Here is a 24,948-nt window from a genome sequence, read left to right on the forward strand (position 1 = left end):
CTCCCTCCTCTGCTCAGCAACATAACAGATAATGCAGCTTGACCTTCAGGCTGCTGGGAGGTCAACACCTGAAATATTTCCAGGATTCTGTCGTGTTGGTAGAAACAGTTTGAGGGAAGAAAACCCTCAAACATGATGATGTCATTATTGAAGGCTTTACTGCTCCAAACCTTTGCTTGTTCTTCTGGGGTTGTGAGAGGTTCTGAGTGATGCATGGAAACTGAAGGTTTAGGCATCAGTTCAAAGTAGCAGGAGCTTAAGGGGACATTTCAGATTTGTTGAAGTTGAGTCCTACTGCCTTCTTGTTCATGACGATGGTGATGTCAGAGTTCTTGCTCAGAACGATCCATGCTGTTCCTCCTATTAGTTCTGGAAAGTTGGAGCAAAACGTCATGCAGGGTCACAGGGTCACGTGTTTTGTGTTATCAGCAGATTTAATCTATAGAGTGAGTGGCGTGTGGTGTGTTTGTCAGGAGCTTAAAGACCAAAGTTGTTGACGTACAAGAGAAGTAAACACGTCAAAGCTGCTTCATTTTAATGAGTGAAACTGAACATTAAGAGAAGAGTGACAACAAAAATGGAGTGAAGAAGTCGTCTTCAAAACACACACACACACACTCTCACAAACACACACACACACACACACTCAAACACACACACACACTCTCACAAACACACACACACACTCACACACACACACACTCTCACAAACACACACACACACTCACAAACACACACTCACACACACACACACACACACACTCACACACACAAACACACACACACACACTCACACACACACTCTCACACACACACAAACACACACACACACTCACACACACACACACACACACACACTCTCACACTCACACACACACTCACACACACACCCACTCTCACAAACACACACACACTCACAAACACACACACACACACTCACACACACACTCTCACACACACTCACACACACACACTCACACACACTCACACACACACACACACTCACACACAAACACACACACACTCACACACACACACACACACACACACACACTCACACACACACACACACTCACACACACACTCACACACACACTCACACACACACACACACTCACACACACACTCACACACACACACACACACACTCACACACTCACAAACACACACACACACTCACATAGTCATATACATGCAGTCAAATGCCAGTAAATTCTGAGTATTTTTGAATCCATTTTCATTTCACTCTTCTCTTTATGTTGCCCCCTGCTGGACAATAGGTTTAAGGTTAATGTGGAAAAAAAGCAGACAATAAATACGACTATTATTGAAATGTCGGCGACTTCATTCGATCTGAAAGTTCATTGTTGACCAAACAGACACTGATACAACAGGCTTAAAGTCTACCTCCATCGGCTAAAGATGCCCCTGGATCATAAAGCACAGCTCGACTGCTGGCTAACATGCAGGCGTGGGCCCATCACTGAAATCAGCAGTCATGAAAAACTGTGCTAGGCCTCCAGACCCAAGCTTGAAGAGGTTTGAAAACTGGACCCAGGAGAATTTTAACTGAAAACCCCTGCTCTGGAGGATCTGAGGGATGCATGACTGCCCTCTGTTGACCTGTTTAATACAGGAATATCTGAGAAGTACTGAGGACGGCAAAGGGTGCTGATTGGCCAGCAGCCCCACACAGGTCAAAGGTCACCCCTCACGGCGGACCAGTTTATTATAATAGTCACGACACCATCCGTTACAGTTGGGTTGGGTTCAGGCTCTTCAGCGCTTCTTATTTTTCCGTGAGCTCCTAGAGCTGCTGGTCCGTCTCTCCTCTTTTCTTTCTCTTCTGCTTACTTTTTTGTTTCTTTGTTCTTTAACTTTAAACAGAACTTCTCCTCTCCCCCTTTTCACGGTCACAATACTGTTGACCTCCCGTGAGCCTTGAATCTCCATCCTGACCAGCAGACAGAAGCCACCTTGTGCTTGAGAAGAGCATCGCGAATCCCAGTGGGAGCCACAGTCGTTGAGGTGGAGGCTTGGTAGGCCGTCCCCCCACCAGGTCGTTGGAGAGGTTCCGTACATTGATGAGAACAATCCAGCTGAGAAAGTAAGCAGGTCCTGTTGGTTGTTGTGCTGTCACAGTAACAAAGACCAGTGCTGCGTCTGTTCAGGCCTCAACTCCTGTCTCACTGCCAGCTCCACCTGACTCCTCAGACTCTGCTCAACCTCCATTCAGGAGTTTACTTTGTTTGGAGGTCACTGACCCTTCATCCTGAACACCTTCTCACCTGCTACCTTTGCCGTCCACTTGAGTCTCAGATAAATCTTATGATTCATGTCTGATCCTCCATGTGCCTTCATTGCTTTACTGGTATTATTACTCTGTCTTACGTGCTTCCTTGTTTGTATTCAATCCTCTTAAAATTCCAGGAAGTGTTTCAACTGGTTTTTATATTTGTATGTAAGCCTCTGACCCTCAAAGAACTCACTGATAAGCTGGAACCTGAGACTGAGCGTTTCTCATTGGACTCTAAATTACAACCAGCGGTGCCCTGAGTAACAACTGTGTTAGCATCCTAAAGCTACATCATCACCACCAGCTGATCAAGTCACTACTCTGTACACAAGTCACTGTAACCTAGCAAAGTTGAACCTAGAGGAAAAGTACAGTTGAAGCCAGATGCAAACAGATGTTGTTTACTCTGTAGTCCTGGCAGCAAGTGTCCTTGGAGATGTCACTCCAGACACTCGCAGAGCTGACAGAGATGGTTTGACACAACTCATGATGTTACTGCACTGTAGAGCAGCAAGAAGGGAGAGAGGAGGAACAACTTGATTGAATAAAACAAAGACAAACAATCAAAGAGAGTCAGAGCAGAGGGAGCGGCCCTGAGTCACAGTGAATGGTGGAGTTTGATGATCCATCATTCATCTCCTTTAAATGCTGTCAGGGAGGGAGAGCCGTCTGCTGGTGGTGGTGTTCATTCCTCAGTGGGAGCCTCTATGGTTGATGTTCTACTGCCCTCTGGTGGTGAGGCAGTGGGGATGCAGGTGATCTGCTGGTCTGGTTGAACGTGAGTGGACAGAAACCTTGTTGAGGTGACTGGGAGTTCCTGACTGTGGTGAGCTGCCTTGCTTCTCCTCAGGTCTTCATGGTGGCTTTCTGCTGGACTGTTGTTGAAGGGAACATGGCATCGTCTGATTTTCAGCTCTGACATCTGGACAGTGGACAGATGTGACATCATCATGGTCTCACTGCCTGCTTTGTTCATGGATCAATGGAACGTTGTGTTGGAACCTTTATTGTAGAACTGCTATGAGCTGAGAGCTCAGTGTTGTTGGAACAACGCAGCTCCACATGGGACTGATGTGATGAAGAGGTTTTTATTGAGCTGAAGCTGGAGAGCAACAATCAAAATGGAGCAGCAAACATAATGTCTGGTCTCTCTCTCTTCTCTTCCCCACCTCTCTGTCTCCTCTCCTCCCTCACCTCCATCTCTCTCCAGCCCTTTTTAGACAGAAAATGTGCCAAATTTGCGGCCTGGTAGAGGCGGGAATTTGCCGTCTTGTCTGTGTGAAATGGAGGCGTAATATTCCTCTTTTTAAAAAGACACCCTTGGTGGGCATCAACACTTGATGTGATGTGCAGCTCACACAACCTCAGTCATTAACAACGCAATGACTGAGGTTGGCAGAGCGGGGCAACAACAGACTCTTGAACTGAAACCCAAGATGGAAACCATCTCGGAGCAGTTGGCCGCTCTGCGAAGAGGAGAGTGATGTTGAAGACCAGAAATGTGACTTTACAATTTGGATTGGACTGAAAGAGAAGACAGATTGGAATGTTTGCTCGTCTGCCCAAACCCACAGCTTCCTTATCGGCTGCCCCATTGTTTATCCTCCAGGAGAACTCCTTCTGCCTTGGTGACGTAAATGGCGCGTACTATCCTCCCCTCCCCCGTGATTTCCTGACCCCTGCCTCTGCCCTCTCCACCTCCCTTGGGGTGGCAGCGCCGACCTTGTAGTCTGGCTGCAGGCCTCACTCTCACTTGCCTCCATTGGGACAACGGACTGTTCAAGTTTAGCGTTCATACACAACAAATGTATATGTGCTGTCGTTAATTCTGAAGTGTACCATTATTACGATTGACCTGTAATAATTGTGACTGTTGTGATCGCTGTATCAGGCATTTGAGTGTGGAAGTGGAATTTCCCCTTGGGGATTAATAAAGTATCAATCTATCTGTCTATCTTTAGTAAATCTGATTCCTCTGTCTGTAGTAACAGGACATGAACCACAGTCCTTGAAAGGAGCTGTCATGAAACCACTGCTTCAGAAGCCTCCTCTAGACCCTGAGGTTCTAGCCAACTATGGACTGACAGCTAACCTCCCCTCCTCTCTAAAATCCTGGAGAAAGCAGCTGCTAATCAGCTGAGTGACTTCCTCCATAACAAGAGTTGATTTGAGGGTTTTAGTCTGGTTTTAGAGCCCAGCCCAGCACAGAGACAGCACTGGTAGAAATGACTGGATATTTGTGTGTAAGCTGTAACTTCAGTCCACTACTATTGACTAGAGGAGAGGTAAAATTACGCCTGTGATCTGAGGTTTGACCCACAAAAAGAAACGCGACTTAGGAAAAGTTTTTGATCCATAATGATTCTATCAACAACTCACGCCAGCACTAGAATTGCAGATAACGTCAGCAGGACCAGACCCAATGGGTCCAAAACTGTCTCCAGTTGCTGGTAGCACCCTGGGTGAGCTGGGAAGGCCAAAGGTCCAAAAAAGTGAACCTCCCCTTCAAGACTGCAGCTGCTCCAGAATGCAGCTGCATGTGCATGGACAGGAACTAGGAGGAGAGACCACATCACCAATCCAGAACAGAGTTCAAAATCCTTCTCCTCACTCTTAAAGCTCCTAAAGGAAAATTCCAGCTAAAAAGGAACCTCAGGTGTGTTCTTGTGTTTTTATTATTTCAAACGACTGCAAATGGAACCCAGTTGTGGTGCATACTACTAATTAGCTCCCAACGCAGGTCGTGGGGGCAGCAGATAAGCAGAAAAATCATAACAATAACATCCACTCAAAATAGCAGAACACCTCTGTGGTGATCAAGTAGGGCCTCTACATGTCAACAAAAGCACTGAGAACTTTGAAAGAGTACAGAAAGTTTATTACATGACGGAGTTATAAGGACAGTTATAAGGTGTGTGGACAGCTGTTACACTTTAATTCACCTGTAGAAGAAGAAGACCTTCACTGTAAAAAAATTAATCCTGTGTGTTACTCCCGGGTGGTCAGGGACTAACGTCAGTCCTGGTCCTGATACATCAGAAATCCAACCAATCCGTCACATAGCAACCGCATATTTGTTTCACTAGTGCCCAGCGGCAACGCATTCTGCCTGAGCCGGACCACTGTGTCTGTGTGGGTGCCTGTACTTAGCATATACTGCATGTGTACTACTACAAAAAGGTACTTCACCAAAGGCTCCTGCAGTGTCATTTTCAGCAGGCTGCCTCCCACAACCCAAAGACATGCTAGAGACATTATCTGGATACTCTTGATCAACTTTAGAGACAGGGCGGGGCTAATGGTTTCTCCCCATTGTGTGTTCTCATGTGTCTTTTGAGATTTCCATTGTCTGTATATTTTTTGCTGCAAATTGAGCAGGAGAATGGTTTCTCCCCAGTGTGCATTCTCATGTGAGATGCTAGATTTCCCTTTTGTGAACATCTTTTTCCACAAACTGAGCAGGAGAATGGTTTCTCACCAGTGTGTGTTCTCATGTGTGATTTCAGATGTCCCTTTACAGAGAATCTTTTGCTACAAACTGAGCAGGGGAATGGTTTCTCCCCAGTATGTGTCCTCGTGTGTTTTCAGACGTTCCCTAACTGAAAAACTTTTGCCACACACTGAGCAGTGGAATGGTTTCTCCCCAGTATGTGTCCTCATGTGTGTTTTCAGACGTTCACTAACTGAGAATCTTTTGTCACAAACTGAGCAACGGAACGGTTTCTCCCCTGTGTGTGTTCTCATGTGTTTTTTCAGATGTCCCTTGACTGTGAATCTTTTGCCACAAACTGAGCAGGGGAATGGTTTCTCCCCACTGTGTGTTCTCATGTGTGTACCTAAACCACTTCTAAATCTAAAAACTTTACTGCATGTTGAGCACCTAAAAGGATGCTCATCCTCACTGACTTCTGTCTCAGATTCAGAAGGACCAAAGGTCACGTTCCTGATGATTTCTGATTCTCTTTCAGTCTGTACTTTTTGATCTTTTGAACTGCAATGAGTCCCTTCCTGTCCTGGGCTCAATTTCTGAAGCAAATTCCTCCTTGAGCCAAAGGGTTCCTTGTGTTTAGAGGAGGCCGTGTTATCAGGTCTGACCCAATCATCCTCACTGATTTCAGTCTCAGCTTCAGAAGAGTCTGACATCTGGTCTTCAGTCTGGGGTTGTACAAGTGGATCTGGATCTACCTTGCTGGCTGGTTCTGGTTCTGGTCCTCCACACTCTTCTCCATCAGCTTCTGTTTTCAGAGGATGAACTGGGCTGCTGCTCAGAGACTCTTCTTTCAAGTTCTCCTCAGTTAGACTCTGATGAAGCTGTGGGAACTGAGGTTTCTCTTCGTCCTCTTCACTCTTCACAGGGACCAGAGTGAAGGGGAACGTGGTGATATCAGCCTCCTCCTGCCCTTGAAGCTGCCCTCCCTCCTCACTGGTCCAGAGCTCCTCCCACTCCTCTTTAATGTGGGGGGGCTCTGGGTCCTGCAGCTCAGGGGGAACCTCTTCTTTAATCACCAGCAGCTGCTCCACATCTGCAGGACACAAACAGCAACATCAGAAATCTCTTCATTTGACTCTGAAACAGTGGAGCAACAGACAGAAACAGAAATCAACTCAATGAAAAGAGACGTCCTGCTACTGACGACCAGTCAGCAAACTGGACAAAAATCAGAATCGAATCGTGAGAGAGTCAAAGATTCCACCCCTGTTACTTAGTATTGGTGTTTCTCTTCCACACAAATACCCAAAAGCAGTAGCAATCCAGTGAACAGGTTCAAGGGTCTCAGCAAGATGGCGGCGACAGGGATGCATCCCAGAAACCTGACGGCGCCACCTACATGTTGATTAGGAAGCAGCCAAGATGGCACCCAGCAGGTCCTGAGCCTGGTGAGGTTTCACGGTTCTAAAAACACTATTAAACACTTCCATGTTGTTCCACTCCTGCTCAGTCAGAACACAAGGACCCAGATTATGGACACAACAAGACCGGAGACACTTGCTGGCTAGCATTAGCAGGAGTACCGCCTCCCAGTGTCCCGGTCAGTGTGTGGGATCCAGGGATGTCCTCTCCACTGGGAAAAGTGGGACAATTCTTGATGGCCGGTCCAGCCCAGGCCAGCTGGGCAGTGAACAAAAAGATTTTTTTAATAGGCCTGTATAGTTTCCATTATAGGAGGAACGGTGGTGCAGTGGTTCAGCCTGTCGCCTCACAGCAACAAGGTTCTGGGTTCTAGCCCCTGCTCAGGCACAGGATCTTTCTGTGTGAGTCTGCATGTTCTCCCTGTTCCTACGTGGGTTCTCTCCAGGTTTTCCGGCTCTGCAAAAAAGAGGTTTAACACAACGCCAACCCTTCAGTTTGGTAAATATCGGCTATATTGAGAGCTCTTATAATTCTGACTTTATTTTGTAAGTTGATCTCAGAATTGGACCGTCCAGTTAAGATCATTTCTGTTGTTGGTTCTCAAGATCTGGATGGATGTTCTATGTTATTGATTTACTTTCTAGTGATCAGTTTTGGTTTTCAAGACTTGGTGAAGGGATTTCTCTTTAAGAACCTGGCCGACCCTTTTTAGTTTTGTTGCTATTGGCAACAGTGACGAGTGTTCTTGTTGGTTTGAATATATTTGATGCAGGCCATCCAATGAAGGCAGATGTCAAGACTTAGTTGTTGTCATCTGATGAGAGATATATTTTTAGTTTTCTTTTTCATTTGGCCCCGAGGGACTGCCACCTCCTCCTGGTCAGGGGTTTGGGACCTCAGGGACCCTCAGAGTTCCACCAGCAGAAGCTAAAACCCTGTTCAAACTACGCTACTTTTTGTTAGCGACAGGCCCTGCTGTTCACACCATCGACGCTCAATCAGGCTGCTGTTCACACAACAAGATTTGTTGGCGCACAGGAGTGTTCAGACTACAGGATTTTCCCCGTCAGGAGGCGTGGCCAACTGCACAGCTGGCCAGGAAAGTCTTGGATGCAGCGCACGCCCCTTTCATTGTAAACATGGAGGCGGAGCAGAACGCAGCCCTCCAGGTCCTTAGTGCGCTACCATGGAGCCAAAAATCCTGTGTCCAAGGATGTGGTGAACCCTTCATAGAATCCATGCCCCTCCTCATTGTTGTTGTTGGCTCTGCGTCACTCCCCCACTGCCAGAGCTCCCATGTCTGCTGTCATTGGCTGCAGCTCCGTTTGAGTCACTGCCACAAGTCCTGATATCCAGCAGTGCTGGGTGTCCTTTTTTTTGGCCCACATCACATGTGACCTCCCAGTCCACTGTCTTGGATCTGTTCACCCTCATTACTGTAGTGTGGTGGTCATGAATGCCTCAGCCTGATTGGGGGAGGGAAGTCACTGACGCCTAAAATCTTGGAGTGAACTGGGCTTTAGCCTTCATGTGGGACCAGGTTGGACCGGTCTGAGGGTGAAGGTCTGACAAAGTGCAATCCAATTACATGACAACAACAGTGATCCAGAGACCCACTTACCCCCCCCCCCCCAACACCATCACACCCTTTCCCGCCTCAGTCGCCACCATGTGCCCCCTTACAAATGCCATCTAGAACCGGCCCTGCTGCAGCTCCACTTCCTGGCTGAATGAGGGGCCCAGCAGGTCCCTGGGGGACTCACCTGCTCTGTCCAGCCTGACTCGGGGCTTCAGCACGGCATCGAGCAGCAACCTCTGCCGGCGGTTCTCCCGCTCGTACTCCGCCACGGTTTCCTCCAGCAGAGCCACGATCTGCTCCGCGGCCGCCGCCAGCCGCTCGGTGAGCAGCGCTCTCAGCACCGGGACTCCAGCCGCTGAGTCTCCTTCTCCCAGCTGCAGCAGGAAGTCTTCAGCGGCGGCGAGGATCCGCTCCTGGACCGACACCCGCAGCAGCTGCGCGGCGCACATGTTGAGGTTCTACCGGCGCCACTCAGCCTTCAGGAGACAAAGACCGAGGCCTTCCGCTTCTTTTCTTCTTCTTCTTCTTCAAAACGAGCAGAGTCCAAGCTCTGTTCTCTGTGCCACTCCAGACTTGCTAACGTTTCCTTAACTCGCTAACCTGGTAGCAGCGGTAGTGATGAGTCGAGTGATCCAGGATTTCGTTTCGAAAAACGCGTATTGATGCCGTACTTAGTGACGTCCAAAGCCTCGCCGACCGGCAGTGACCACGTGACAGATTCAAGCCCTGGTTCCCTGGCTTGGCGTGAGATTCGAAACCACTAAAGCCTGATTTATGCTTCTGCGTCGCGTCGACGCAAACCCCAACAAAATCCTGCCTCCGTGTCGCGTCGACGCGTGGTGACGTCAACGTCGAGGACTGTGATTGGTCCGCTCAAAACGTCATTTCCGGTTCAGTCGCAGCACAACAACACCGCCATTTTCACAGTTTCTGTGGTTATGGCTCCAAGAAAAAAATGGACCAAGCCGAAGAAAGGATTATTCTTGGCACTACAAAGACTGACAAATGGCCAACAATTGTTGTCTGTGACCGGAAGAAAACCAAGGAATCCGACAAGAGCCCCGTAAACAATACAAAGACAAACCCCCTAGCGGCTTGGCGGTGAATTGCAGAGGTCTGATATGGACCATCAACAGTTGAACGTTGTTGGCAGGACTGGAACCTACGCAGGGAGACCCCAATGGATTTCAAGTCCATCGCCTTCACCACTCGGCCACAACAACCACATTCACACACATTTTTAGGAGACTGAAATTCACCAAATTATCTTTATTCTTATCTTTATTATTATCGTTTTGATGTTCTAGAGGAGACAACATCTGATCTTTGTTAGAGCCACCAGTCAAAGGTTTTCTTTAAAGGCTGCAGCAGCTGAGAATGAGGAATTAATAACCATCTTAGTGAGGACATTTTGAAACAATGACAGAAAAGATGACATTTTGCCAGCTCTGCTGCTCCAGCCAGTGTTGGACGGTGACTTGGGAATCTGTATTGTTGAATATCAGACTCTACTGGTGAGTGGATGCTGTATAAATTCCATCCATAAATGGAGGTGGATCCTAAAAGGGCTCGTTGACTCAGGAGGATCTCTCCACCCTACAGACTGAGAAGGAATCATCAAAGATGGGAGTTGGAGTTCTGTGGATCTGTGCTGGATTCCTCGTCCTCACGGACCAGAAGTCTGTCTGAAATACGACACTGATTGATGATCTTTTCATGAATCTGAAAATGCTTCGAAACTTAAAGAGGAAAACAAATCTATCTTTTACAATCATTTTCATCATGGGAACGGACGTCTGCTGCGGCTGGTTTTTAAACGAGAGCAGGAAAGGACAGACAGCAGAAGGCAAATAAATAGAAGAAAAGACAAAAGAGAGAGAGAGAGAGAGAGAAAGATTGAGAGGGAGGGAGGGCTCTAGTGGGGCTACTTCCTCCTCCTCTGCTCCAGTTGGTTCCGCCCTGTCTGCTGGTGTCTCCACTGCTGTCACAGAGCGGCTGATTGTCACACCAAGAGACCGCAAGTGTCTCATGTTCAGTGTCTGGCACGGGACTTTGCAAAAGTAGGTAGTTATAGTTACTAGTTACCTCTGCCAAAATGTAACTGAGATAGTACCTGAGTTACTCCACTCTGAAAGTAACTACTCACCAGGGAAAGTAACTACTGCAAGAAGACAGACATGTCCTCCCTCAAGCCTCAAACAGACCATTGGTCCTGTTTGGTGTTCCAAGTCACACGTCTGGCCTTCTGTTTGAGGGGAGGAAGGTGTGGGGAACCCAAACCCTGGTTTACTGGGAGATTCATCACAGCCGACTTGGCACACACTTTGTTTGTCTCTGACCAAAAGACACAACAGGACCTCAGAGGACCGTACGACTCTTCATTTCTTTTCACCAGGAGAGAAGTCTTTGTTTTTTGGAAAATGGCCGATTGCAACGGTAAGCAATTTCTTTATGTATTGTTGTCTTTAACTGATGCAATGATAAATTACGAGTGTGCTTTTCAACATTTGAAACCTTTTTTTGTTGAGGAAAAGTCCGGTGAGCCTCTCTGTATGATCATATCATTAACAAATAAATATTTGATTGAGTAAACCACTAAAACTTCTAGCCCATGACCTTTGCTTTCAAACACCCAGATTGACCACGTGCCTTTTGTTTTAGGGGAGGAGGGGTGAGGAACCCCAACCCTGCCTTTGAGCTGCTCTGGCTGTTTGACCTCTGTTTAATGGTGATGTTATTTCTGCTTCTTTTTGACTGTATGGAACAAAACAAGCTGAGGGCCAGCGAGTGTATTCAGAGATGGAGGCCAGGCAGCTGGAATCTCCACCAGAGGAAGCTTCAGGGTGTGCAGGACCATACCTGGATCATGAAGACGGGTTCATGGATCGGGAACTTTCAGCCAAACTCATGGAGCGTCTAAGAACTGTTGTCTGACTGCTGCTCAATGCTGCCATGAACACACAGTGGACTGATGACTGGTGATGAAGCATTCATGTGAGAGCAACCACACGTGGGGAGGAAATACCTGATGACTATTTTGAAAGAGATCATGAAAACATACGATCCAGGCTTTGGAACAGAAACCTCATCTGCACAATTAGAAAGGACCTGTTCCTGAACCACAGGCTCATCAGTCCTGCTAAGATCACGGGCGCTGCTGAGACACTGTTGGAGACACTGTTGGAGACACTGGCGCAAGCAGGGGTGGCACCAAGAGCGACTGGTGACTGTTGGAAAGTACACAGGTAGGTGACCACTGCTGGAACATTCATGCTGAACAAGCAGGATCTCAAACATTGGTATTCTACTTAGGTGGCGCTACAGAGTTGGATGTACTATTTTGACTACTCTGACTTTGCCTACATGCAGGAATGCTGCCCAGGTCCGTACACTGCTAATGGGACTGATGGGTGCCCTCAACCTCGCATGTCCCCCACGACTGTGCTACACTTCTGAAGTGTTTCAAAAACTTCTCTTGGATCTGGATGGACTTCAACTGTCCCCCAAAGTCCATGCATTAAAGGTGAAATTGTCTTGAATGAAGATTTGAAGTGACAAACTTCACAATGCCAAACCGATGAGGTCAGGTTTGAATGGATGAATGTTGCAGTTGAACAAGATTTGAAAGCACTTTGATGAAGCGTTTCAGGAGTTCTTGTCACGCTCACTGACTGTTACACACTTACGCTCACACACTCTCACACACTCACTTTACAGATGTGCGGTACACACACGGTGAAGAGGTTTTTGCTAAGAACATTTTTGTTTTGTTTTTTTAAGAACATTTTGGTTAGTTTTTTACTGAAAGTACTTGTAATACATTGATTCTTAAAAATAAATATGTATTTGTACAGTATTTTAGTTGTGTGATTTATATATGTATGTGTGTGTGTGTGTGTGTGTGTGTGTGTGTGTGTTTGTGTAGGGGAGAGTGGGGTATTGTGAGACATTGGTTAAAGTGAGACTAATACCATGGGGCACAAAGTAAGTGTTTCTGTCCCTTGGTTGGCCCGTAGGGTCAGGGTTCACTCAACAGGTAGCCTAAGTGGTTCTGTCCCAAGTCCTCTTCCTGAGCCTGTCTACCTGGACAGTGAGGACCAACAGGACATCCTTGGTGCCTTTCTGAAGGCAGGACTTCATAGAACACCAACACAACTGAGCTTCACGGATGAGTGCAGTTCATCTTTGGTGTTCTAGTTCCTGAGGCAGGCCTCACCATGGATATATTTTGGTGTGTCCCAGTTCCTGGACTTTCAAAGCCTATAGAAACAGCATGCCTACCATGGTGCTACTGGTGTATGGACCTGTGTAGAATGGCTTGCTGTTCTGTAGTAGTAGAATGGTATATTTAAATGATATATTTTGAAGGAACTACTCTCTTTTGGAAGGCCATCATGGACGGCCTGACTGAGCTGCAGAATTGGTCCATGCAGGAGGCTGAGCAGGTCTTCCTCTCTGGTCCAGTGTCTCAGCACAGGTCAGAGTAGAGAATTAAAACATGAACACAAATCTTTATCTGCTATTTACTGATATCAGTGACTACCTTCAAGTAAGAGTGTTAGTGAATGGACCCTTTTTAAAGTTTATGTTATCATGTTTGAAAAATGATGCTCACAAAAACACAATAAAAGTGTTTGTGGAAAAACGATTCCGTAGATTTTATTGCCATTTTAAGAGTTCAAGCATATTTTGATGACATTGTTTGATATCGTGACTCAGTTACTTTAGCAGGACCATCGTGACATGAAATCTTCCTCATCATCCCATATCGACCCTCAACCCCTCACACAGAACCAGGAGCCCTCAACTGAATGAACCTTTAAAACTGAGAAGTTGGACAGGAAGCAGTACTTTGGTGGAATGAACCGTTAAAACTATAAATTAGAAAGTATTTTGGTGGAACGAACCTTTAAAACTATAAATTAGAAAGTATTCTGGTGGAATCATAATAAACCTTGAATACTATAGTTAGAAAGTATTTTGCTCCCACCCAACTCAACAGGTGGTGTTGTAGGGAACTGCAGCTCTCTGGTGCTGCAGGAATCTCCTCTTGGAAAGCCTCACAGTTCAGAGTCGTTCCAGAATCAAGGAGCAGAAACTAAAGTCTCCTACGACGAGGATGGGATTGGAACCCACACCTGCAGAACTCAATGGATCAGCAGTCCATCACCTTAACCACTCGGCCACCTCGTCTCCTGACCACCATGAGGTGCTGCTTTTTCTGAGCCTTTTAAACAGCTGAACTCTTTGGAGCCCAGTTGTCAGAAATGGACCCAGCAGGAGCCACTGAACACAACTCTGACATCATCAGGCTTCTTCCCAGCAGCTTGGTGCTCCAGAAGGAAGAATCCAGACCATCGCTACATCATCAGAGTGAACACCAGCTGATGTTTACCAGTTGAACAAGCCTTTGACTTCTAAATGACATCCAAGCTCAGATTCTCTTGTCCTGATAGAACAAGTCAATGTTGAAGAAGATGAGAGCACCAGTCTCTTTCATCCAATGCTGGAACAGCGCTAGACTGAAGGTTAAAGGCAAGTTTTGAACTGAAGAAGCTTCTTGGACCTCTAAACTTCTTAACTCACTTTCTCCAAGAACTGCGCCTGGACGACGGCCGTTTCCAGCGGTACTTCTGGCTGACGAGGTTCCTGTTCGATGACCTGTTTGTGAGGATCGGTGCCAGAATATCAAGGACCGACACCAACTCCAGGCTCCAGGACCGTTGACATGACTTCCCCTACGCCAGGGGAATCTCAACACTGACCGGCTCTCTGGACTCATTGTCCTGAGAATTTGTCACAAAAGTTGAATATTTTCAAATGCATGAATACGCGTCACTCACGTTCCCGGCGAGTACACACACACGGGTTCAGCTCTCTACATGGACTTTACATGTGAACTTGTTGCACGAAAAATTTGTGTCACGATTGATGTGAACATGCCTTAAGGCTGTGTGGGCTGACATCACAGTGAAATGACAGAGATCACAGAGCCTTTGAGATCACAGGCTGAGATCCTTTACTCCCTAAAATGAAGAAAATGAATGTTGTGTCTGTGTTTGTGTTGCTGCATCAGTTAAACAGTGACTCTACCAGAGGGGATGTAGCTCAGTGGTAGAGCGCATGCTGAGCATGTATGCGGCCCTGGGTTCAATCCCCGGCATCTCCAGCTGGTCCTGTGTAGCCTTCATCTTATCTGCTAAAGTGATCCTTAAATGTGACAACAGTCGATTAACTATCAGAAGACATCTTCTACATGTTCAAGGTGGGCGAACTTTCCACAGATATTCAAAATTACTTTTGAAATGAAAACATAGATCAAACCTGCTCTGTCAATCACCCACAATGGGCGGATCGTCCCACTCCCTATCAGGTTCCCCACCCAGAGGCTCCCTCTCCCTATCAGGACTAGAAATCCATTGGGGTCTCCCTGCTCAGGTAGGAGTCCTGCCCACAACATTAAGCTGTTAATGTTCGAGAGGAGACAACATCTGATCTTTGTTAGATCCACCAGTCAAAGGTCTTCTTTTTAGGCTGTAGCAGCTGAGAATGAGGGACTAATAACCATCTTAGTGAGGACATTTTGAAACATGATGACATTTTATTGACTTGTAGCACTGCAAAAATCATCTCCCCTCCAAAAACCCTCTTCTCCAACTCTGTACTCAAGTTGTCTCCTCATCAGACACCACAGGATCCAGGACGTTCAGTCAAAAAATCATTAGTGATTTCAAAAATGTCCATCAGACACAAAATAAGACTTCAAACAGGTTTACAACTTTATTTGATGTTGACCCATTTTGTCCATTTTGCCTCCACACTGTACTTCATCACAGCATTTAACATCAGGACTGCTCCCAGATCAGCTCCATGACCTCATCCCAGCACCAGAGTACCGCCCAAGTTCATCAAGGACAGCAAACATGAGCAGGTCTAGATTCACCTCCATCTTTGGAGGCTGTTGAATTTCCTCCTGAGGACCGTCAGGCTGTTTCCTTACTTTGCTGTGACCCAACAGCAGACAGCAACAAGGACTGTGGTGAACTTGGTAAAATCACCATCTGGAGTCTGGACCAAGATGCTGATGTGATCCTTTGATGAGTTTAGAATCAGTCAGAGATCAATGCTCAGAACCCAGAGATCAGAGACTGAATTCAGACATCAAACACAGAATGCAGAGATCAAAGACAGAATTCAACGATCAATCAATGTGAGGAACCAGCGTCTCATGTGAAGATGCTTCTGAACTCATGAAGTGAAATCCTACCAAATAGAGATGAATGAGTCCAACTGGACCTGAACAGGAGAGAAATAAAGGGGTTGTAATGTAATTGCTATTTATTTCCAGGCCATGTGAGGGTTGGATTTTGTTCTTTCATGTTGAAGTGAACTGACAGTGGGACTGTGGACCTGGGCTGAAGTCCAGCTCACTGCTGGTTTAATAAACCACCTGATTGTTTTTTCCAATCAGCTCTGATCTGATGGAAGAAACAAAAAGCCAAACTTCATTCGTCCGTGTCCAAACTCCAAGTCTGTTGATGTGCAGCACTCCAGTTATTTGTTTCTTTCCAGACAGAAGCAGGTTGGTGGAGGAATAAAACCTCAAGAGTGAACAAACAGCAATGAGAGAAGTGAATCCTGCACTCAGAGAAGTTGTGTCTGCACTCGCCAACCAGGAAACGCGTCTATCTTCTGTGTGACTGAGGCAGCTGCTGAGAGCTGCGTTTCTCAGCTGTGTGGGGGCGGGACTCTGTCTGGCAGACAGTTGACCTGTCAATCACACACAATGTTGTGGGACACAGACACAAAATGCGAGGTGCCATTTCCATTCTGGGTCAATCAGCTCTGGGACCATTTTGTCTTTTGAATGAAGAAATGCGTTCATTTTGGGTAGCAGCTTGTAAAAATGCCCCGGCTCAACCACCAGACCTCTGTGAACACTGTCAAGAAAAAAAACTGTAAAAAAAACAGTAAAAAGTCTGACAGCAGAGTTTCCAGACGAACACTGTCAAATTACAGTAATTAACTGTTCCAAAAAATTACATGGAATAAACTGTAAAAATACACAGAAGGTTTCACAGTCCAAACTGATGAAAGTACAGTCCATTTAGTGTTGATAAATGTGCATTCAACTGCAGGAAAACAGGCCCATCACGTAAAAAAACATGAAGAACAAGGACCTTTCAGGTTCTTCTCTAAGTTCAGGGCTCTTACTGGTTCATTTATGAAACAAACCAGTCTATGAGCAGGAATTTCCCATTAAAAAAGTTCATTTGACAGTGGAAAAGCAAGCATAGTCCATCAAAAAAGCCAAGTTTAAGGTCAATCACTGTCAATTGAAGCTATTTAGTTGTTACTTTATGAAACTGAGCCAACTTTCTACAGTGATTTCCTGTTAGATTCTGGTTTCTCCAAGTACAAAAACTATGACAATGTATAAACACAGAATCTGTACTTTGAACAATAGAGAATTTCTGCATATTTACAGTATCAGTCCATCACTTTAGAGGATTGGAATGTAAAAAAATCATTGGACAATGGAAATCATTTATCCTTTAACGAAACAACTTCAGTGCAGAGTTGATAACTGCACTTCAAACTTTGAACTGGTGTCCACATCAATGTGGAATTTGAGGAGGCCACAGCCACCAAATTTCCCAGAGTTCTTGACTATTTGCAGTCTCTTCCCTTGGAGAAGTCAAGTGGAACTACAAGACAAGGAGCAGAAATCCAAGCTGCTGGTGGACCACGTGGTGCTGTGTTGATGCTACTTTCACACTCAAAGGGGATCGTGCAGGAATGTTCCACACGGTTGACCAAACTTCCATTACAGAAGAGATTCAGGCAGTTCCACCCACGCCATGCATCCTTGTATGCTGTAAGTGTGAGGCAATACAATACAGTATGTTTCAGTGACATACATTTAGACAGAAGACCTGGTTTATTGGGTGATGCTTATTGACATGCCAATTGGATTGTGGTGCCAATATGGCTGACTTGGTCGGTGTAAATCTTATCATCACAAAACAAAGTACACACAAATGTTCAAATTACTTTTCTAGACTTTAGTCCCCAAAGGAATTTCAGGCACCTGAAAGTGACTTTCATAAATCTGTGTGTCTGTGTACATTACATGTCCCCAAAATGGACATAAAAATTATTGGTCCCCAATCTCAAGGATAAAATGATGCGACAGTGATGTAGTAAGAGTTGCTACAAACGTCAAAATGATGCTACAGTGATGTAGTGAGAGTTGCTACAAACCTTAAATGATGCTGCAGTGATGTAATAAGAGTTGCTAAAAAACCCCACAATGATATTGTCAGGAATGTAGAGAGAGTTGCGACTAACCTAAAATGAGGCTACGTGATGTAGTAATAGTTGCTAAAAACCCCAATAAGATGCTGTCAGTAATGTAGTGTGAGTTACTACTAACCTATCAAATGATGCAACAGTGATGTGGTGAGAGTTGCGAAAAACCTCAAAATGATGCTACAGTGATGTAATAAGAATTGCTACTAATCTAAGAAATGATGGCCAGTGATGTAGTGAGAGTTGCTACTAATCTAAGAAATGATGCTACAGTGATGTAGTGAGAGTTTCAACTAATCTGAAAATGATGCTACAGTGATGTAGTAAGAGTTGCTAAAAATCTAAAAATGATGCTCCAGTGATGTGGTGAGAGTTGCTAAAAACCTCAAAATGATGCTGACAGTGATGTAATGAGAGTTTCTACTAACCAAAGAAATGATGCTACAGTGATGTGGTGAGAGTTGCTACGATGCTCAAAATGATGCTACAATGATGTGGTGAGAGTTGCTACGATGCTCAAAATGATGCTACAGTGATGTCGTGAGAGTTGCATAAAACCTCACAATGATGCTCCAGTGATGTCGTGAGAGTTGCTACGAACCTCAAAATGATGCTAAAGTGATGTCGTGAGAGTTGCTACAAACCTCAAAATGATGCGAAAGTGAAGGAATGGGAGTTGCTACTAATCTAAGAAATGATGCTAAAGTGATGTCATGAGAGTTGCTACGAACCTAAGCAATGATGCTCCAGTGATGTGGTTCGAGTTGGTGCTAATCTAAAAATGATGCTAAAGTGATGTCATGAGAGTTGCTATTAATCTCAAAATGATGCTCACAGTGATGTAATGACAGTTGCTACTAACCTAAGAAATGATGCTACAGTGATGTAGTAAGAGTTGCTACTCATATCAAAATGATGCTACAGTGATGTAGGGAGAGTTGCCACTCATTTCAAAATGATGCCACAGTGATGAAATGAGAGTTGCTACTAACCTAAGAAATGATGCTCCAGTGATGTAGTGAGAGTTGCTGCGAAACTAAAAATAATGCTACAATGATGTGGTTAGAGTTCCTTAAAACCTCAAAATGATGCTGGAGTGATGTAGTTAGAGTTGCTCCTATCCTCAAAATGATGCTAACAGTGATGTAATGAGAGTTGCTACTAACCTAAGAAATGATGCTACAATGATGTGGTTAGAGTTGCTTAAAAACCTCAAAATGATGCTGACAGTAATGTAAGTGAGAGTTGCTACTATCCTCAAAACAATGCTACAGTGATGTCATAAGAACTGCTCATGAACTCAAAATGATGCTACAGTGATATAATGAGAGTTGCTGCGAACTTAAGAAATGATGCAACAGTGATGTGGTGACAGTTGCTACGAACCTAAGAAATGATGCAACAGTGATGTGGTGAGAGTTGCTACTAATCTCAAAATGATGCTCCAGTGATGTAGTGAGTTGCTACTAACCTCAAAATGATGCTAACAGTGATGTAATGACAGTTGCTACTATCCTCAAAATGATGCTGACAGTGATGTAAATAGAGTTGCTCCTAACCTAAGAAATGATGCTACAGTAATGTGGTTAGAGTTGCTAAAAACCTCAAAATGACGCTCCAGTAATGAAGTGAGAGTGGCTACTATCCTCAAAACAATGCCACAGTGATGTAGTGAGAGTTGCTACTAATCTCAAAATGATGCTAAAGTGATACAATGAGAGTTGCTAAAAACCCCAAAATGATCCTGAAGTGATCTAGTGAGTTGCTAAAAACCTCAAACTGATGCTACAGAAAGGTAGTGATAGTTTCTACTCATCTCAAAATGATCCTGACAGTCATGTAGTGAGCGTTGCTAAAAACCTAAAAATGATAATACAGTGATGTAGTAAGAGTTGCTACTAACCTAAGAAATCATGCTACAGTGATGTGGTGAGAGTTGCTACTAAACTAAGAAATGATGCTGCAGTGATGTGGTGAGAGTTGCTACTAATCAAAGAAATCATGCTACAGTGATGTAGTGAGAGTTGCTAAAAACCTCAAAATGATGCCGTCAGTAATGTACGTGAGAGTTGCTACTATCCTCAAAATAATGCGAACAGTATGTAATGAGAGTTGCAAAAAACCTTAAAATAATGCTATAGTAATATAGTGACAGTTGCTCCTTACCTCAAAATGATGCTGACAGGAATGCAGTAAGATTTGCTAAAACTCTCAAAATGATGCTTCAGTGATGTAGTGACAGTTGCTCCTTACCTATAAATGGTGCTGACGGTAATGTAGTGAGTTGCTACTAACCTCAAAATGATGCTACAGTGATGTAGTGAGAGTTGCTACTAATCTAAAAATGATGCGAAAGTGATATGATGAGAGTTGCGAAAAACCTCAAAATGATGCTCCAGTGATGTAGTGAGTTGCTACTAACTTCAAAATGATGCTAACAGTGATGTAATGAGAATTGCTACTATCCTCAAAATGATGCTGACAGTGATGTAATAAGAGTTTCTACTAACCTAAGAAATGATGCTACAGTAATGTGGTTAAGGTTGCTAAAAACCTCAAAATGATGCTGACAGTAATGTAAGTGACAGTTGCAACTATCCTCAAAATAATGCAACAGTGATGTAGTGAGAGTTGCTACTAACCTCAAAATGATGCTAAAGTGATACCATAAGAGTTGCTAAAAACCTAAAAAAATGATCCTGAAGTGATGTAGTGAGTTGCTAAAAACCTCTAAATGATGATACAATGATGTAGTGAGAGTTACTATCCTCAAAATAATGCTAACAGTATGTAATGAGAGTTGCTAAAAACCTTACAATAATGCTATAGTAATGTAGTGACAGTTGCTCCTTACCTCAAAATGATGCTGACAGGAATGCAGTAAGATTTGCGAAAACTCTCAAAATGATGCTTCAGTGATGTAGTGACAGTTGCTCCTTACCTCAAAATGATGCTACAGAGATGTGGTGAGAGTTGCTACTAACCTAAGAAATGATGCTACAGTGATGTAGTGAGAGTTGCTACTCATCTAAAAATGATGCTAAAGTGATGTGGTGAGAGTTGCTACGAACCTAAGAAAAGATACTACAGTGATGTAATGAGAGTTGCTACTAATTTCAAAATTTTGCGACAGTGATGTAGTGAGAGTTGCTAAAAACCTGAAAATGATGCTGTCAGTAATGTAGGTGAGAGTTGCTACTATCCTCAAAATAATGCTAACAGTATGTAATGAGAGTTGCTAAAAACGTTAAAATAATGCTATAGTAATGTAGTGACAGTTGCTCCTTACCTCAAAATGATGCTGACAGGAATGCAGTAAGATTTGCTAAAACTCTCAAAATGATGCTTCAGTGGAGTGACAGTTGCTCCTTACCTCAAAATGATGCTGACAGTAATGTAGTGAGAGTTGCTACTGACCTCAAAATGATGCTACAGTGATGTAGTGAGAGTTGCTACTAATCTAAAAATGATGCTACAGTGATATGATGAGAGTTGCTAAAAACCTCAAAATGATGCTCCAGTGATGTAGTGAGTTGCTACTAACCTCAAAATGATGCTAACAGTGATGTAATGAGAGTTGCTAAAAACCTTACAATAATGCTATAGTAATGTAGTGACAGTTGCTCCTTACCTCAAAATGATGCTGACAGGAAATGCAGTAAGATTTGCTAAAACTCTCAAAATGATGCTTCACTGATGTAGTGACAGTTGCTCCTTATCTCAAAATGATGCTACAGTGATGTAATGAGAGTTGCTAAAAACCTCAAAATGATGCTACCGTGATGTAGTGAGAGTTGCTGAAAACCTCAAACTAATGCTGCAGTTATGTAGTGATACTTTCTACTCATTTTAAATTATGCTGACAGTCATGTAGTGAGAATTGCTAAAAACCTCAAAATGATGCTACAGTGATATGGTTAGAGTTGCTAAAAACCTCAAAATGACGCTACAGTAATGAAGTGAGAGTGGCTACTATCCTCAAAACAATGCGACAGTGATGTAGTGAGAGTTGCTACTAATCTCAAAATGATGCTAAAGTGATACAATGAGAGTTGCTAAAAACCTCAAAATGATCCTGAAGTGATCTAGTGAGTTGCTAAAAACCTCAAACTGATGCTACAGAAAGGTAGTAATAGTTTCTACTCATCTCAAAATGATCCTGACAGTCATGTAGTGAGCTTTGCTAAAAACCTAAAAATGATGCTGCAGTGATGTAGTAAGAGTTGCTACTAACCTAAGAAATGATGCTACAGTGATGTGGTGAGAGTTGCTACTAACCTAAGAAATGATGCTACAGTGATGTGGTGAGAGTTGCGAAAAACTTTTAAATGGTGCTGACAGAAATGTAGTGAGATTTAAACCTCAAAATGATGCTACAGTGATGTAATTAGAGTTGTTACTAATCTAAGAAATCATGCTACAGTGATGTGGTGAGCGTTGCTACTAACCTAAGAAATGATGCTACAGTGATGTGGTGAGAGTTGCTACTCATCTAAGAAATCATGCTACAGTGATGGAGTGAGAGTTGCTAAAAACCTCAAAATGACGCTGTCAGTAATGTACGTGAGAGTTGCTACTCATCTCAAAATGATGCTACAGTGATGTGGTGAGAGTTGCTACTAACCTAAGAAATGATGCTAAAGTGATGTAATGAGAGTTGCTACTAACCTAAGAAATGATGCTAAAGTGATACAATGAGAGTTGCTTCTAACCTAAGAAAAGATACTACAGTGATGTAATGAGAGTTGCTACTAATTTCAAAATGATGCTACAGCGATGTAGTGAGAGTTGCTAAAAACCTGAAAATGATGCTGTCTGTAATGTAGTGAGAGTTGCTACTCTACTCAAAATGATGCTAAAGTGATGTAATGAGAGTTGCTACTAACCTAAGAAATGATGCAACAGTGATGTGGTGAGAGTTGCTACTAACCTAAGAAATGATGCAACAGAGATGTGGTGAGAGTTGCTACTCATCTCAAAATGATGCTACAGTGATGTGGTGAGAGTTGCTACTAACCTAAGAAATGATGCGAAGGTGATGTTGTGAGAGTTGCTACTCATCTAAAAATGATGCTAAAGTAATGTAGTGAGAGTTGCTACTAACCTAAGAAATGATGCTACAGTGATGTGGTGAGAGTTGCTACTAACCTAAGAAATGATGCTACAGTGATGTGTGAGAGTTGCTACTAACCTAAGAAATGATGCTACAGTGATGTAGTGAGAGTTGCTACTCATCTAAAAATGATGCTAAAGTGATGTGGTGAGTGTTGCTACGAACCTAAGAAAAGATACTACAGTGATGTAATGAGAGTTGCTACTAATTTCAAAATTATGCTACAGTGATGTTGTGAGAGTTGCTAAAAACCTGAAAATGATGCTGTCAGTAATGTAGTGAGAGTTGCTACTGTACTCAAAATGATGCTAAAGTGATGTAATGAGAGTTGCTACTAACCTCAGAAATTATTTTACAGTGATGTGGTGAGTGTTGCTACTAACCTAAGAAATGATGCAACAGTGATGTGGTGAGAGTTGCTACTAACCTAAGAAATGATGCAACAGTGATGTGGTGAGAGTTGCTAAAAACCTCAAAATGATGCTGACAGTAATGTAGGTGAGAGTTGCTACCATCCTCAAAATAATGCTAACAGTATGTAATGAGAGTTGCTAAAAACCTTAAAATAATGCTATAGTAATGTAGTGACAGTTGCTCCTTACCTCAAAATGATGTTGACAGGAATGCAGTAAGATTTGCTAAAACTCTCAAAATGATGCTTCAGTGATGTAGTGACAGTTGCTCCTTACCTCAAAATGATGCTGACAGTAATGTAGTGAGAGTTGCTACTAACCTCAAAATGATGCTACAGTGATGTAATTAGTTTCTACTAAACTAAGAAATGACGCTCCAGTGATGTAGTGAGAGTTGCTACTTTCCTCAAAATAGTGCTAAAGTGATGTAATAAGAATTGCTACTAACCTAAGAAATGATGCTCCCGTGATGTGGTGAGAGTTTCTGCTTACCTCAAAACGATGCTGATATTGATGTTGTGAGAGTTGCTACGAAACTCAAAATGATGCTACAGTGATGTAGTGAGAGTTTCTACTAAAGTCAAAAGGATGCTGACAGTAATGTAGTGAGAGTGGCTTTAAACCTCAAAATGATGCTACAGTGATGTAGTGAGAGTTTCTACTAATGTCAAAAGGATGCTGACAGTAATGTAGTGAGAGTGGCTTTAAACCTCAAAATGATGCTACAGTGATGGAGTGAGACTTGCTACTCATCCCAAAATGATGCTACAGTGATGTGGTGAGAGTTGCTAAAAACCTCAAAATGATGCTACAGTGATGTGGTGAGAGTTGCTAAAAACCTCAAAATGATGCTACAGTGATGTGGTTAGAGTTGCTAAAAACCTCAAAATGATGCTACAGTGATGTCGTGAGAGTTGCAACTATCCACAGAATAAAGCTAGTGATGCAGTGAGAGTTGCTCCTATCCTCAAAACGATGCTACAGTGATGTAGTGAGAGTTGCGACTAACCTAAGAAATGATGCTAAAGTGATGTGGTTAGAGTTGCTACAAACCTAAAAGTGATGGTAAGCAATGTAGTGAGAGTTGCTACTCACCTCAAAATAATGCTAAAGTGATGTAATAAGAATTGCTACTAACCTAAGAAATGATGCAACAGTGATGTAGTGAGAGTTTCTGCTTACCTCAAAACGATGCTGATATTGATGTAGTTTGAGTTGCTACGAATCAAAAAATGATGCTAAAATAATGTAATGAGAGTTTCCAAAAACCTCAAAATGATGCTACAATGATGTCGTGGGAGTTGCTAAAAACCTCAAAATGATGCTAGTGATGTATTAAGAATTGCTACTAACCTGAGAAATGATGCTACAGAAATGTAGTGA

At 43.6% G+C, this 24,948-nt stretch overlaps 2 non-coding genes and 1 pseudogene across 2 annotated transcripts; 1 reads left to right on the forward strand and 2 right to left on the reverse strand.

Moving 5' to 3' along the window:
* Positions 1-5,574: 5,574 nt before the first annotated feature.
* Positions 5,575-6,498, reverse strand: LOC147272299 (uncharacterized; annotated as a pseudogene).
* Positions 6,499-9,868: 3,370 nt separating this feature from the next.
* On the reverse strand, positions 9,869-9,950 carry trnas-uga (transfer RNA serine (anticodon UGA)). The gene has a single exon. It is a non-coding gene; the product is annotated as a tRNA-Ser (tRNA).
* Positions 9,951-14,824: 4,874 nt separating this feature from the next.
* On the forward strand, positions 14,825-14,896 carry trnaa-agc (transfer RNA alanine (anticodon AGC)). The gene has a single exon. It is a non-coding gene; the product is annotated as a tRNA-Ala (tRNA).
* The last annotated feature ends 10,052 nt before the right edge of the window (positions 14,897-24,948 follow it).

This window comes from Aulostomus chinensis, chromosome 1, assembly GCF_037954235.1.
Source record: "Aulostomus chinensis isolate RoL2024-O1b breed Wild chromosome 1, RoL_Achi_v1.0, whole genome shotgun sequence".
Lineage (NCBI taxonomy): Eukaryota > Metazoa > Chordata > Actinopteri > Syngnathiformes > Aulostomidae > Aulostomus > Aulostomus chinensis.